A 16565-nucleotide genomic window follows, 5' to 3' on the forward strand; every position below is an offset into this window, starting at 1 on the left:
GTTGTATTAGGAAGCAGAACCACTAGACCACTCCACATTATTAGTATACTCAATAAGGAAAATAAGGGTTAATTATTACAGCACATTTGATTCATGCAGAGCAGCGAAACAGTTTTTTAAATTCAAATAATTATCTTAAAAACATTCAAATTGACAAATATTTTTCTGATAAAAATACAATTGGATAAAATAATTAAATATGTTTTCTAGTAAAATGATTAATTAATCAATACATTTAGAGTTCAATGTAATAAATCAAATGAACTAATTACATGTTTCGTCTAACAATTCAGTTAAATTCATTAATCATATAATTAGTATTTAAAAATATAAAAGGTTTTAACATATTGTGTTAATATACGCTGCTAGTCTAAATCGGTGTCAGATTTATCAATCAGGAAAATAGATGTAATGTAATTATTCCAGTACGTTTAGATCCATGCAGACCAGGATGAACCCAGAATAAAGAATGTAAAGGACTCAATTTAATTTCTCACCCTCGGGTCTGTAGTGTGCGATGATGGTCACCGTCTGCCCGGCGTTCTTCAGGGCGGCGGCCGCCTGCTCGTGGGTGGCGTTACGCAGGTCCACCCCCGTTCACCTGGAAACAGCAACACGCAGAAGACAGCGTTACACACCGAGGAATGCAACGATACTTGTAAGTGATGATTCACATCAGTGAGATGAAAAGTTAACCTTGATACTCCATTTAAACACCAGAGGGCGCTATCTACTTCAGACTGCGCTTGTTCATGCATCACTCACTGCAACTTATTTTGCACCTGTTCCTAATTCATAAACATAGCTGAGATGTGTGTGTGTGTAGCTGAGATGTGTGTGTGTGTAGCTGAGATGTGTGTGTGTGTAGCTGAGATGTGTGTGTGGTACGTACCGAGACGAGCCTGTCTCCTTTCCTCAGCTCTCCACAGAGGTCAGCTGGTCCTCCAGCGAGGATGAAGGAGATGAAGATCCCTTCTCCGTCCTCCCCGCCCACAATGTTGAATCCCAGTCCTGTCGCTCCTCTGTGCAGCACCACCTTCCTGGGCTCCCTGTTGGACCACACAGCTGTCAATCATCCTGACGTCACATGACCTCACGCAGAGCTGTCAATCATCCTGACCTCACACAACTGTCAATCATCCTGACGTCACATGACCTTACACAGCTGTCAATCATCCTGACGTGACCTCACACAGCTGTCAATCATCCTGACGTCACTTCACACAGCTGTCAATCATCCTGACGTCACTTTCACACAGCTGTCAATCATCCTGATGTCACCTCACACAGCTGTCAATCATCCTGACGTCATGCTTACCCTGTGAAAACTTTTCCTGTTGCAATTTTTAAACATAATGTTGTTTTTTAAGAAACTAAACTTTTGTGCAGAGTTTACGTGGAACATTTCCACAGATGGAATAACAGCTGCTGTTGCATGAAGCATCTTCATTTTAGATTTTCCTACAAAATAACTATTTCCATTAAACTCCTCATCACAAAGTGTTGGTGCGTGTACTGGCAGGCTGGAACCAGCAGAGGGCGGCGACATTAACCTGCTGCTTGTGTTGTTGTTATCGACTCTAAGCTACACTTAGTGAGATTTATGTAATGTAAAAACATACGGGCTGCTCCATCTGATTGGTGGAGGTTAATGGAGGATATATTGTACAGTACGATGATTCTGAACATTTGCTCTTACTATCTGCATGTACATTTGTGTGTTTACACTGTTTTTAACAAGTTTATTTTAATCTTATGATCAGCAGCAAGTGAGAGAAAGACTTGCAGACACAATTGATTTGATGTATTTATGATTGTTGATGAGCATTGTATATTGTACTTGATCTTGAGCCTTTTTTGCTGTAATTAATGATTAATAAAGTACTGTGTCACTATCAGGTCTATTAAGGAAACTAAATACAAGTCTTTTTTTACATTCAAAGTTTCTATTGAGGTTTACAAACGTCATCACTCAAACAAATCTTCAATTTGAATAAAGTGAATCAACTCCCGTTAATGAATAAAACATCGCCCTTTGTGTCTTCAGCGAAGTGAAAATCTAGTTTTTGAGGCTCAACACCAACAAAGAAATTAAAAAGTTGCGCAGCATTAAAAACGCTGATTTAGAATTTCAATGTCAACGTCTTGAGTGAAGCTTCGATGTTTTTAATACCACGTGTGCATCAATAACAGCATCCTTTTCATCACATTACATATTTGAATTGATTGGTTGAGGAACCTCTGACTTCTGAAACCCTGCTCAGCACTGATCTCGGCCACAAAGTTAAATATGCAGAAGGTATTTAATAATAATCCCATCTTTGTGTCTGAAAGCTTCAGAGTGATGCTTTGTCCTCACCGGGTGACGTCGTCGTCTCCCAGCATGCTCTTTGGGGTCGGGGAGTAGCGTCCCGAGGATGCTGGTGGGGGGAGGGGCTGACTCAGGAAGTTGGGGGGGGCTGATATGGTTCTCCATGTGCTGGGAGTACGCTGAAACACAGAAGAAAGAGTATCAAATGTCACAAATAAGAAATCCAGATTCTCCGGCGATAAAAAAAGAAGATGAAAAATAAGTTCTGAATCAGTTTGAGAACCTGTTCACGTCCTCACACACACACACACACACACACACACACACACACACTGAGTGTGTGAGCGTCTGCTCCGACAGTTTCTCCCCGTCTGCTCCTACACCTGCTCAGACTCTCGCCTGCACTCACCTGCCAGGCTCCTGTTACCATCTGATTGGACGAGGCCCGGAGCCGCCGGGGGGGTCGTAAGATAAACTAAAGCCAGAAACTCAACCGGGTCGATCCGAGCGGTTAGAGAAACCCATGCACATGTTGGGAGAGGCAGCATTTAAGGAGGATTCTTCTATGAAATCATTCTTCAGACAGATTTAATATTGGACGTCAAATATATGAAAATGATCAGATAAATATCCGGGAAAGAAATCTGTAAATTATAAGACAATAAGTACAAATAGTAGAAGAACATTTATTTTCAATATAAGAAAATAATTAAAAGTGAAATGTCTTAAAGAACTGCCAAATATCTGAAAAATAAAAACCTCCAGAATATCTGATAATTATTAGTAAATTATTTAAAGTTATTCAAACAGATTTAATATTTGAAAAAACAAAAGAACTGAACAAAATATTTGTAAAATCAGAATTTCGTATAATATTCAAGAAAGAAAGTAACATTTTCAAACATTATTAACAAAATCTTCCCCAGATGTTAAAGGGACAAACAGTGTTGACTAATTATTATTGTTTCAAGCGACTCAATTAATCAAAAGAAGCTGCAGAAATGTTGATTACAGATTAATAATTAAATAATCTTCGTATCACACAACCCTAATCCCATTTGTATTTACTATTATTCATCATCAGTCTAATATCTGTTGTGTCGCAGGTCATGAGCAGGAAACTAAAACAAGATGGCAGCAAATAAAAGAGAAAATATGTTGAAATAAAAAGAGATTTTAACTTCATAGAATCAACGGGAGCTTCTCAGTTTGAGGTTCATTTCTCCCGTTATCTGATGAAACTGATGCTTTTAATAACCGGATGGATTTCCTCCATTTTTGTTCCCAAGCCGCCCCACGATGGAGTCAGAGCGCACTTAACAGAATTATTTCTCTTTCATTACCTCTGGCTCAGAATATAACCCCCTCACAGACACAGACACACACACACAGACACACAGACACACACACACACACACACACACACTGCAGTGTTGCTGTGTGGATTAGCTCGAGCTGAACCTCGACGCACGCTGATTGGATTTGCTGCTCGTCCTTCACGCGTCTCAACATCAGCAGAAGGAGATGGGGGGGAGAGGTAACACAGAGGTTAGGATTGGGGAGTGGAGGGTCTTTAGAGAAAAGGAACAACACTGAGTCTGAAGGGATCTGATGGTTGACGCTGGATGGGTGTTATGTTGATATTTAAATACAATTATCTGGTAAAGATGAAACTTCGATTTCTATAAGTTGAAATAAAAGCATCCGAGTCACGTGTGCGTTCTGCTTTCTAGGGTTTAGCGATGGGACGAATATTTTGGCTTTTGGTGATAGGCTGAGGACATCACCTGTTTTCTTTTTAGCCGATTTTGTAATTTTATTTAGCTAATTCAATGGTCTGCCTCCGAAGAAAGAGGACGCGCTAAAACAAAGTGTGGAGATCCGAGACCGGTCTGGCCATGTGGCTCTCACTCAGCGAGCTCACCCAGCTCAACCTAACATTTAGTTTTTGCTGGGAAACTTGGAATAAATCCAGTTGTTTGAAGGAGATGTCACAGTAATATCAATATGATATTAGAGGGAATTATATTTAATGTAAGTAATGAACTGGGGAAGTTTCATGGTCATATCTATTAGCTAAAATGTTCCCCTATTCACCTGTAGTGTCTGTTAGCGTTTAATCTTCTTGATGTTCTGGATCCTTTCAGCCATCTCTCTCTACTGGTCAGAGTTCAGCCGGACGTCGCTCCTCCTGGATCAGTTTGTCCTTCAGCGTCTCCGCTTTAAAAGGTTCACCGCTGGGGTTCTTGGGAACACATCCAGAGCCCGTGCTCTGAATGTGTTTGACAGGAGCTCTGCCTCGCTTTGACTTTGAAATGTGTTGTTTGATGTATACCACTGGGAACACGAACCCCCATCATCAAAGATGCACTGCAGTCCCGGCTGAATACAACACTAATCATGGTCAAAGGCAGAAAGTCAACCGGGACACAATTGAACCGAGACACAACTGAACCGAGACACCAGTGAACCGAGACACAACTGAACCGAGACACAACTGAACAGAGACACCACTGAACCGAGACACAACTGAACCGAGACACCACTGAACCGAGACACCAGTGAACCGAGACACCAGTGAACCGAGACACAACTGAACCGAGACACCAGTGAACAGAGACACCACTGAACCGAGACACCAGTGAACCGAGACACAACTGAACCGAGACACCAGTGAACAGAGACACCACTGAACCGAGACACCAGTGAACAGAGACACCAGTGAACCGAGACACCAGTGAACCGAGACACCAGTGAACAGAGACACCAGTGAACAGAGACACCACTGAACCGAGACACCAGTGAACCGAGACACCAGTGAACAGAGACACCAGTGAACAGAGACACCAGTGAACCGAGACACAACTGAACCGAGACACAACTGAACCGAGACACAACTGAACCGAGACACCACTGAACCGAGACACCACTGAACCGAGACACCACTGAACCGAGACACCACTGAACCGAGACACCACTGAACCGAGACACCACTGAACCGAGACACAACTGAACCGAGACACCAGTGAATCGAGACACAACTGAACCGAGACACAACTGAACAGAGACACCACTGAACCGAGACACAACTGAACCGAGACACCACTGAACCGAGACACCAGTGAACCGAGACACCAGTGAACCGAGACACAACTGAACCGAGACACCAGTGAACAGAGACACCACTGAACCGAGACACCAGTGAACAGAGACACCAGTGAACCGAGACACCAGTGAACAGAGACACCACTGAACCGAGACACCAGTGAACCGAGACACCAGTGAACAGAGACACCAGTGAACAGAGACACCAGTGAACCGAGACACAACTGAACCGAGACACAACTGAACCGAGACACCACTGAACCGAGACACCACTGAACCGAGACACCACTGAACCGAGACACAACTGAACCGAGACACCAGTGAACCGAGACACAACTGAACCGAGACACCAGTGAACCGAGACACAACTGAACCGAGACACCACTGAACCAGGACCTGCTAATCTGGTGTGTGATGTTCAAAGACAGAAACCAGAAAAGGCTTCATGCCCCTGTGAAGCCGGAGAGAGAACAGAGGGTTTGAGTTAGTACATATTTAGATCAAGAGGAACCCTCTTTTTGGTCTCTTTAGCTAATATCCCCGTTCATGACAACTGTAGGGGGGTGAATTTATATAGAACTCACCCATTTTAATTATATTAAGGCTTACAGTTTCGCATCTTCAGAGGACCGCCTCAACTTCACGGTGGCGTCACGGCCAAGAAGGCGACATTCGGAATCGCCCACTTTGACTTTCACAACAACTCTTCAGAAACATGTGGGGGACCTCACGGTGACTACGGGAACACATTTGTGCACGCAGAGAAGAAATGCTCCCTCGTGAAGATGCTTTTCCACGAGTGGATAATGCTCAACGCGCTCGAGATTTGCGTTTTGAGACGAATTGCGAGAGGCCCGGAGCAACTGTAGCAACGTTTGGTTTTGATGTCATTCCTCAAAAACCTGCTTAACTACTTGTTTATGTTGGAAACTTGTATCTGTGTTCTACTTGTTAACAGTCATGTTTTACTAAGCAATGCTTGAGTCACAATATGGATAAAAACATGTCCAAGGTTGTTTCAACACATACCTTCATATAAACCATAATAACCATGATAAACAACAATAGTTGTATCTGCGCTGGTTTTCTGACTGCATAGCGTAAACGCCACAGCACCCGACCAGTTAAAAAAAAACGGTATAAATAGTTTTAAATGCATGTGAACTTTAAGCTAGCTGTTAGCTAGCTAAGAAAATCACTCACAGTTGGTGAGGTCGGGGGGGGCGAAGCTGTCGTTCATGAAGACACTGTTGGGTTTAGCCACTTTCAAGTAGACCACGTCAGGAGTGTTTTTCAAGGCAGTGACGGCGTGTTCGTGGCTCACTTCCTCCAGGCAAGCACTGTTGACCTGAGCACAGAGAGGACACACATCAGCACAAACAGCTTCATCATCATCATCATCATCATCGTACTATAAGACATCTCTATGTGTGTGTGTGTGTGTGTGTGTGTGTGTGTGTGTGTGTGTGTGTGTGTCTGAGTTTCCATTATCTCTCCAACCCTTGCACCGATCTACTTCCTGCTTGGTGTGTGTGTTGCTGAGGACCAGAGGGAGAGCAGTGCCGCACGCGAAGTTACTTGGATTAGCGGTTCTGTAGAAAACTGATAAAACCCGGTCCGCCCGGCCGGACTTTGGTTATCAACTGCGCTAATCCGTAAAGTGCAAATAGACACATCAAAATCCTCGTCCGCTCACGACCACTCTGGGACGTCTCTGTATGTTTTCTTTGACTAAATAGCGCCTGTCTGTGTCATTACTTCGGAACATTTTCATTTGCCTGCTGATGTGCTGCTGCCGTAAGACGCGTGCAGAGTCTCACTTTGAAACCCGAGAAGCAGCGACACAAGCTCATCCTGAACAGTAGCGCACTTTTTAAAATATAATTATCATTCAGTACGGTTGCACCAGTTATGACTTTGCATTACTTGTCTGTATGTTTTAGTTTTACCAGAGAAAGCCAGGCAGTGTTAGTATGCAGCTGTTCATATTGAATATATATTTAGTTTATAACTGATGGTATCAGATGGTAGTTCAGTCTACAGAGTAAACTTCTTACAGCCAGCAGTTTGTCTCCGATCTGCAGCCTCCCGTCTTTATGTGCAGCTCCTCCTTCAATGACCTTGGTGACGTAGATGCTGTTGTCGCCCGGGATGTGCTGGTTGCCCACTCCGCCTGCTATACTGAAGCCAAGACCTGGAACACACCGTGATCAGGGGGGGGGGGCAACAAGTTTTACATTAGAAGCTTCTATTGAGGCTTTTCGAATGAAGCTTTGAATGTCCGTTATACTTTTTATTTTTATATCCTCGAACAAAATACTCAATTTGAATAAAAAATTCATCGGATTAAACAAGTACATTATATATATATATATATATATATATATATATATATATCCAGAAGTAAGAAGCTAACGTTCGGCTACAAAGGAGCTACAGCAGGTCACATGATGTCACGTCACCACCGCTAAGCTAACGGCGGCTAATGATAGCTTGATGAGGTTTACTCTCATTTAGCCGCTTGTTAGTGACCGACACGTAGAAGCTGCAGAGACTGACGAGTCGGGGAGTTACTGACGTGTTTTATAACGTAGAAGAAAAAGCTGGTGTTAATCAGACATTTCAGGCTTCTAACCAACAACACATTCAAACACATCGACTTCAGACGAGGGACCAGGAAGAGCTTAATGCTGACAGAATATTTGTTTCGTGTTTCACTACATGTTGACTTTTAGATTTTAAGAGTTATTGGAAATGGGTGGATCACAGTCTGACTCTACTGATAGTTTAATACTGATAATATATAATATTAGTGCAGCCTCATCTGTGCACAAACACAATGAAGATTCGACTCCTTGGTGCAGCCCTGTGACATGTGGCTGAAACATGCTGCTGCCTACCAGCACAAATCAGGGCACATAAATGCACAGAAGCATATTTTAGGATGTTTCTGTGGAAAGCGAGTCTTTGTTCTTGAGCCCGGCTTCTTGTCTGAATAATCACGAGGCCCTGAGGGATTTCTGTAAAGCTCCGAGCGGAGACGACCCAACAACGTCCACGCTGCGCTCGAGCAGCTCTGAACCTGCCGCGCTGTCATGTTTACAATCAGACCACAACACCGAGTCACCTTTGGGTCCTTTCACCAGTTTCAGCTCCATCACTTTCTCGGAGACGGGTTTCCTCCTTCGGACGTAGAGTCGGACCAACGAGCCGGCCTCCTTCAGGGCCTCCACGGCGCGGCTGTGGGTCACATCCCGAACATCCGCCTCGTTCACTCTCAGGATGACGTCGTTGACCCTGAAACACAGGAAGACGCAGACCGTCAACTAGGGCTGCGTGATGTGTGAGGAAATAAATGGAAGCTTGCGCCACGATTCCGTCGGTCAGACCTACAACGTGCACATCTCGGCCAGTCAGGAGCTACTTTTAGCTTTGGGCAAAGGCCCAGGTGTCCTTCTTTAACACGTTCACTTGAGCCGCTGCGCAGAGTGCTGGGCGGATGGATACACATTTGTTATAAAATAGTTCTTCCTAAAACCACAAACTGACATTTTTACACTTCGGTTTGTGTCCGGATGAAACAAAAAGACGTAAAACACAAACATGAGATTTTTAATAATCTTTTGCATTATTTGTTACTCGAGGTCATTTTGTTCATGTATAGTAAAATATCTATAAACAAACTTATTCTACGCATGCTCTTCTTTTAATAATATATATCATTGTTGTTTTAAACTGTAGGAGCATAACAGCAACTTAAGTCATTTACTGCTTTTATCCTGCGTTTGATTAAATTTCATGAATAATATCTTATTTATACGTTCTTTAATTTCTCTTGCTGCTCGTTGTTTGTATACGTTTCATGCGATTTAATCCGTGTTGTACTTTTGTTTTATGCCCAAATTAAACTGAACAAAGCAAATTGGAGCTCAAAGTGACAAAATGTTCATCGATTACGTTCCGTTTCCTTCGTCCATGTTTTTACTTTCTGTCTGACTCAGTCTGTAACCGACCGGAGCTTTCAGTCGGACACATGAGCCTCATGATGACTGACGGGTTCACTGTTAGAGGTAACCTGAGGCAGAGCCCGCGCTGGATCAGGTGTGTCAGACTGCTGCATTATCAATGAAGGAGTGAAAGGCAGCAGGACGCTGCAGGGGATTCTGGGTAACGAACACCAGCTATACTTTATACCAAGGGTGGGAAACCTCCGGCCTCCGGGCCGTATACGGCCCGCGAGACCATTTGATCCGGGCCTCGAGGTAATTCGTAATACGCACGCAAAGAAAATCCACTAGCAAAAAAAACTAGACGGCAATATTTTAAACGGCTGATTGACTGTTTTTCCTGGCCATAGTCAGGGTCCCTGAACACAACACGAGCGGAACGTGTCATCACGTGGTGTCATGTCAAAAAACATCAATATTAAACGAGACTGTTGACATCAGTGAACGCAGCGTGGCGAGTGTAAAACAGAAAGTTAATGCAGAATGTCGCACTTTCCAGGAGAAATGTACGAATGATTATTTCTCTGTGGAATTAAAAGGCCAGTGTGCCGAGTTTGTGCGGACGCGCTCTCGTGATGAAGGCTCTAGAGCGTCATTACTGCACGAAACATGCCGAACTGCACGAGCTGAGAGGAGGAGTGCGTTTGGATAAAGTTAACGCTCTTCGGTGGAGTTTGGCCCAACAAGCAGCTCTCTACAGAGCGGAACATACAAACATGGACAGATAGAGAGGTAGACCACCACACCAAGAACAGACTGTCCCACCACTGCTGTGCAGTTATCACTGCCATGTGCAATACTCACTTTATTTATATCACTTGGTACTTATGTTTTATTATATTTAATTATTGTGTTCTGCCTTTTTACTTCATGTGTTCTTTTGCTGTGACGAGATAAATGTCCCCGTTGTGGGACTAATAAAGGATTTATAAACAAAGATACAGGATACAAAAGTTGCTTCTTTGCATTTAGCATAAAGAAAGGTGAAATGAATGAGCTGCGTCTTAAAACAATGTGCAGAGGTTATGAGTTCAATAATTAGTACGGCCCTCGAAGGATGTTGTGAAAAATAAAAATAAAGGCCCTTGATAGGAAAAAGGTCCCCCCCCTGCTTTATACTATAACTAAAAACTCTGAAACGTAACAGTAGGTGCATGAATTCACTTCTAATCTTTTAAAATATCATCTTTAAAAGCCTGAAGTTTCAGTGAGAAACGCTGCTGGTTGTTTTTCCTACGCCGGTATTAAGACTTTATAAAGAAGAAAGATGTCACACAGAACTCTCCAGACTCGACACACTACTGTTGGAAATGTTTTAAAATGTCACCAAATATAACCAGATAAAAACATCAGTTCATTAGAGCAGCTGGAGACACTTATTCTATATCACTTGGAAAATGTTAGCATATAGATTCAATTTTATTAAAATTTCTGTAAAAGAAATAATGAAAGAAGAGCAGCTTCACATTCTTCTTCTCTTGATTTATTTATGTCTAACTGTTTCACTCAACACATTTCTGACTCCACTTCCAGCCCTCGTGCTGTTTCCACAGAGCAGGACTTTTATTTTGAAGGGAAGAACGAGTCCGCAGAGCGGAACATGTGATCTTTCATCTTTAAATCAATAATAATTAAACAATGTAATATCACAGGTGTGTGTCGTCTCACCTGAGCCGCCCGTCCTGGGCCGCGGCCCCTCCAGGTATGACTTTGGTGATGAAGATGCTCGGGTCTTCACCGATGTGGGGGTTGTCTGTACCGCCCGCGATGCTGAAGCCCAGCCCCGAGTTCCCCTGGATACCGCAAATGTGTCCACAAAAATAACGGCAGATGATCGATGTGACACGTGACATGTCATGTGACACGTGACACGTGTCACGTAGCACTGAGCAAAAACAAACAAATCTCTAATAATTAATCAGAATTTCTGTTTTTGATGGATGTGAAGATGAATCTGTTAAAATCACGTCAGAGTTTAAATAAATACCTTATTTATATATATATATATTATTTTATAAAATGGAGCAACTGAGACGAAATCTAATTCCTAATAAATAAAGTCTGACGAGCATTTACAACATAACAGAACTGAAAGTGTACTGAAAATGTTCATTCTTTAATGAAAATGAAAGAGCAAAATCTCTAATAGTTTGTATTCATATAAATATAAACATAAATATATATATATAAAAAGCTTTAAAAGCATGTCTATCAGTCTGGCACTTTGTACCATCAGTGGATTTAATGCTTTAGATTATAAATAAATCATTCCTGGATGCACATTAGTCACAGAAAATAAATCTGCCAATATGTTAAGTTATTCATGGAGATTCATTTCAATACGCACAACAAAATACAAAAACTTTCAAAACTAATTCCATGATTTTTCCAGGCCTGTTAAATTGGATTGTTAAATGTCAAGACTTTTCCAGGTATTCCATGAGCGAGGGAACTCTGTTCAACTTTAGGACACTTTACACTTCCTGCAGATGTTTCACAGTAAAAGGCTTTTAATGTGAAACATTGGGAGTGGTGAAAGAAGAACTTTTATTTCAGGAAGTGACCTCGTGACCTTTATTATTATTATTATTATTTATTCTCGTCAAACCAACAAGACGCTGGTCCATCACCACCGTGTACTTTTTATCCAACAAGCAGCAGGAAATAGTGACTTTGTTGGGGACTACTTCCCGCGGCGGATTAATGCTGAGACACATCACACTCTTGCTGTTAGATTAGAAATATTGATATTTTCATTGTTGAGTCTGAGATTTGTTGACATCAAGACATCTCCAGATTTATCCTTCGACGCTTTACATCAAACTTTATCTTCAAGTGAAAACAAAAAGAAGATAAACGACTCCAGTTACCAACATAAGACGCACACACACAGAACACACACAGAACACACACCACACACAGAACACACACAGAACACACACAGAACACACACAGAACACACACCACACACAGAACCACACAGAACACACACAGAACACAGAACACACACAGAACACACACAGAACACACACAGAACACACACAGAACACACACAGAACACACACAGAACACACACAGAACACAGAACACACACAGAACACACACAGAACACACACACACACACAGAACACACACAGAACACACACAGAACACCACAGAACACACACAGAACACAGAACACACACAGAACACAGAACACACACAGAACACAGAACACACACAGAACACACACAGAACACACACAGACACAGAACGCACACAGAACACACACAGAACACACACCACACACAGAACACACACAGAAACACAGAACACACACAGAACACACACAGAACACACACAGAACACACACAGAACACACACAGAACACAGAACGCACACAGAACGAACACAGAACACACACAGAACGCACACAGAACACAGAACACACACAGAACACAGAACACACACAGAACGCACACAGAACACACACAGAACACACACAGAACACAGAACACACACAGAACACAGAACACACACAGAACACACACAGAACACAGAACACACACAGAACACACACAGAACACACACAGAACACACACAGAACACACACAGAACACAGAACACACACAGAACACACACAGAACACACACAGAACACAGAACACACACAGAAGACACACAGAACACAGAACACACACAGAACACAGAACACACACAGAACACAGAACACACACAGAACACAGAACACACACAGAACACAGAACACACACAGAACACAGAACACACACCACACACAGAAGACACACAGAACACAGAACACACACAGAACACACACAGAACACAGAAACACACACACAGAACACACACCACACACAGAACACACACCACACACAGAACACACACCACACACAGAACACACACCACACACAGAAGACAGAACACACACAGAACACACACAGAACACACACACCACACACAGAACACACACAGAACACACCACACACACAGAACACACACAGAACACACACCACACACAGAAGACACACAGAACACAGAACACACACAGAACACAGAACACACACAGAACACAGAACACACACAGAACACAGAACACACACAGAACACACACCACACACAGAACACACACAGAACACAGAACACACACCACACACAGAAGACACACACACAGAACACACACAGAACACAGAACACAGAACACCACCGAACACAGAACACAGAACACAGAACACAGAACACAGAACACACACAGAACACAGAACACACCACACACACAGAACACAGAACACACACAGAACACAGAACACACACAGAACACACACCACACACAGAACACACACAGAACACAGAACACACACCACACACAGAAGACACACACACAGAACACACACAGAACACAGAACACAGAACACACACCGAACACAGAACACAGAACACAGAACACACACAGAACACACACAGAACACACACCACACACAGAACACACACCGAACACAGAACACACACAGAACATACACAGAACACAGAACACACACACAGAACACACACAGAACACACACCACACACAGCGAACACAGAACACACACAGAACACACACAGAACACAGAACACACACACAGAACACACACAGAACACAGAACACACACAGAACACAGAACACACACCACACACAGAAGACAGAACACACACAGAACACAGAACACACACAGAACACACACAGCGAACACAGAACACACACAGAACACACACAGAACACAGAACACACACACAGAACACACACAGAAACACACAGAACACAGAACACACACAGCGAACACAGAACACACACAGAACACACACAGAACACAGACACACACACAGAACACACACAGAACACAGAACACACACAGAACACAGAACACACACCACACACAGAACACAGAACACACACAGAACACAGAACACACACCACACACAGAAGACAGAACACACACAGAACACACACACCACACACAGAACACACCACACACACAGAACACACACAGAACACAGAACACACCACACACACAGAACACACACAGAACACACACAGAACACAGAACACACCACACACACAGAACACACACAGAACACAGAACACACACAGAACACACACCACACACAGAACACACACAGAACACAGAACACAGAACACAGAACACACACAGAACACACACCGAACACAGAACACACACAGAACATACACAGAACACACACAGAACACAGAACACACACACAGAACACACACAGAACACACACCACACACAGAACACACACCGAACACAGAACACACACAGAACACACACAGAACACAGAACACACACACAGAACACAGAACACACACAGAACACAGAACACACACAATATACACAGAACACACACATAACACAGAACACAGAACACACACACAGAACACACACAGAACACACACCGAACACAGAACACACACAATATACACAGAACACACACAGAACACAGAACACACACAGAACACACACAGAACACACACAATATACACAGAACACACACATAACACAGAACATACACAGAACACACACAGAACACAGAACACACACAGAACACACACAGAACACACACAGAACACAGAACACACACAATATACACAGAACACACACAGAACACAGAACACACACAATATACACAGAACACACACAGAACACAGAACACACACAGAACACACACAATATACACAGAACACACACATAACACAGAACACAGAACACAGAACACACACAGAACACAGAACACACACAGAACACAGAACACACACAGAACACAGAACACACACAATATACACAGAACACACACACAGAACACAGAACACACACAGAACACAGAACACACACAATATACACAGAACACACACAGAACACACACAGAACACACACAATATACACACAGAACACACACAGAACACAGAACACACACAGAACACACACAGAACACAGAACACACACAGAACACACACAGAACACACACAGAACACACAGAACACACACAGAACACACACAGAACACAGAACACACACAGAACACACACAGAACACACACAGAACACAGAACACAGAACACACACAGACACACAGAACACAGAACACACACAGAACACACACAGAACACAGAACACAGAACACACACAGAACACAGAACACACACAGAACACAGAACACAGAACACACACAGAACACAGAACACACACAGAACACAGAACACAGAACACACACAGAACACAGAACACACACAGAACACAGAACACAGAACACACACAGAACACAGAACACAGAACACAGAACACACACAGAACACAGAACACACACAGAACACAGAACACACACAGAACACAGAACACACACAGAACACAGAACACAGAACACAGAACACACACAGAACACAGAACACACACAGAACACAGAACACAGAACACACACAGAACACAGAACACACACAGAACACAGAACACAGAACACACACAGAACACAGAACACACACAGAACACAGAAACAGAACACACACAGAACACAGAACACACACAGAACACAGAACACAGAACACACAGAACACAGAACACACACAGAACACAGAACACACAGAACACACACAGAACACAGAACACACACAGAACACAGAACACAGAACACACACAGAACACAGAACACAGAACACAGATACACAACACAGAACACAGAACACACACAGAACACAGAACACACACAGAACACAGAACACACACAGAACACAGAACACAGAACACAGAACACACACAGAACACAGAACACACACAGAACACAGAACACAGAACACAGAACACACACAGAACACACACAGAACACAGAACACAGAACACAGAACACACACAGAACACAGAACACAGAACACAGAACACAGAACACACACAGAACACACACAGAACACAGAACACAGAACACACACAGAACACAGAACACACACAGAACACAGAACACACACAGAACACAGAACACACACAGAACACACACAGAACACACACAGAACACGCACAGAACACAGAACACAGAACACACACAGAACACAGAACACAGAACACAGAACACACACAGAACACACACAGAACACAGAACACAGAACA

The 16565-nt window shown here is 43.0% G+C and overlaps 1 pseudogene; it reads right to left on the reverse strand.

Annotated features, from left to right (window-relative positions):
* Positions 1–536: 536 nt before the first annotated feature.
* The window catches only part of LOC115004499 (discs large homolog 1-like protein), a 51692-nt pseudogene continuing 35663 nt past the window's right edge, over positions 537–16565 (reverse strand).

This window comes from Cottoperca gobio, unplaced genomic scaffold, assembly GCF_900634415.1.
Source record: "Cottoperca gobio unplaced genomic scaffold, fCotGob3.1 fCotGob3_107arrow_ctg1, whole genome shotgun sequence".
In the NCBI taxonomy this organism is placed as follows: Eukaryota; Metazoa; Chordata; class Actinopteri; order Perciformes; family Bovichtidae; genus Cottoperca; species Cottoperca gobio.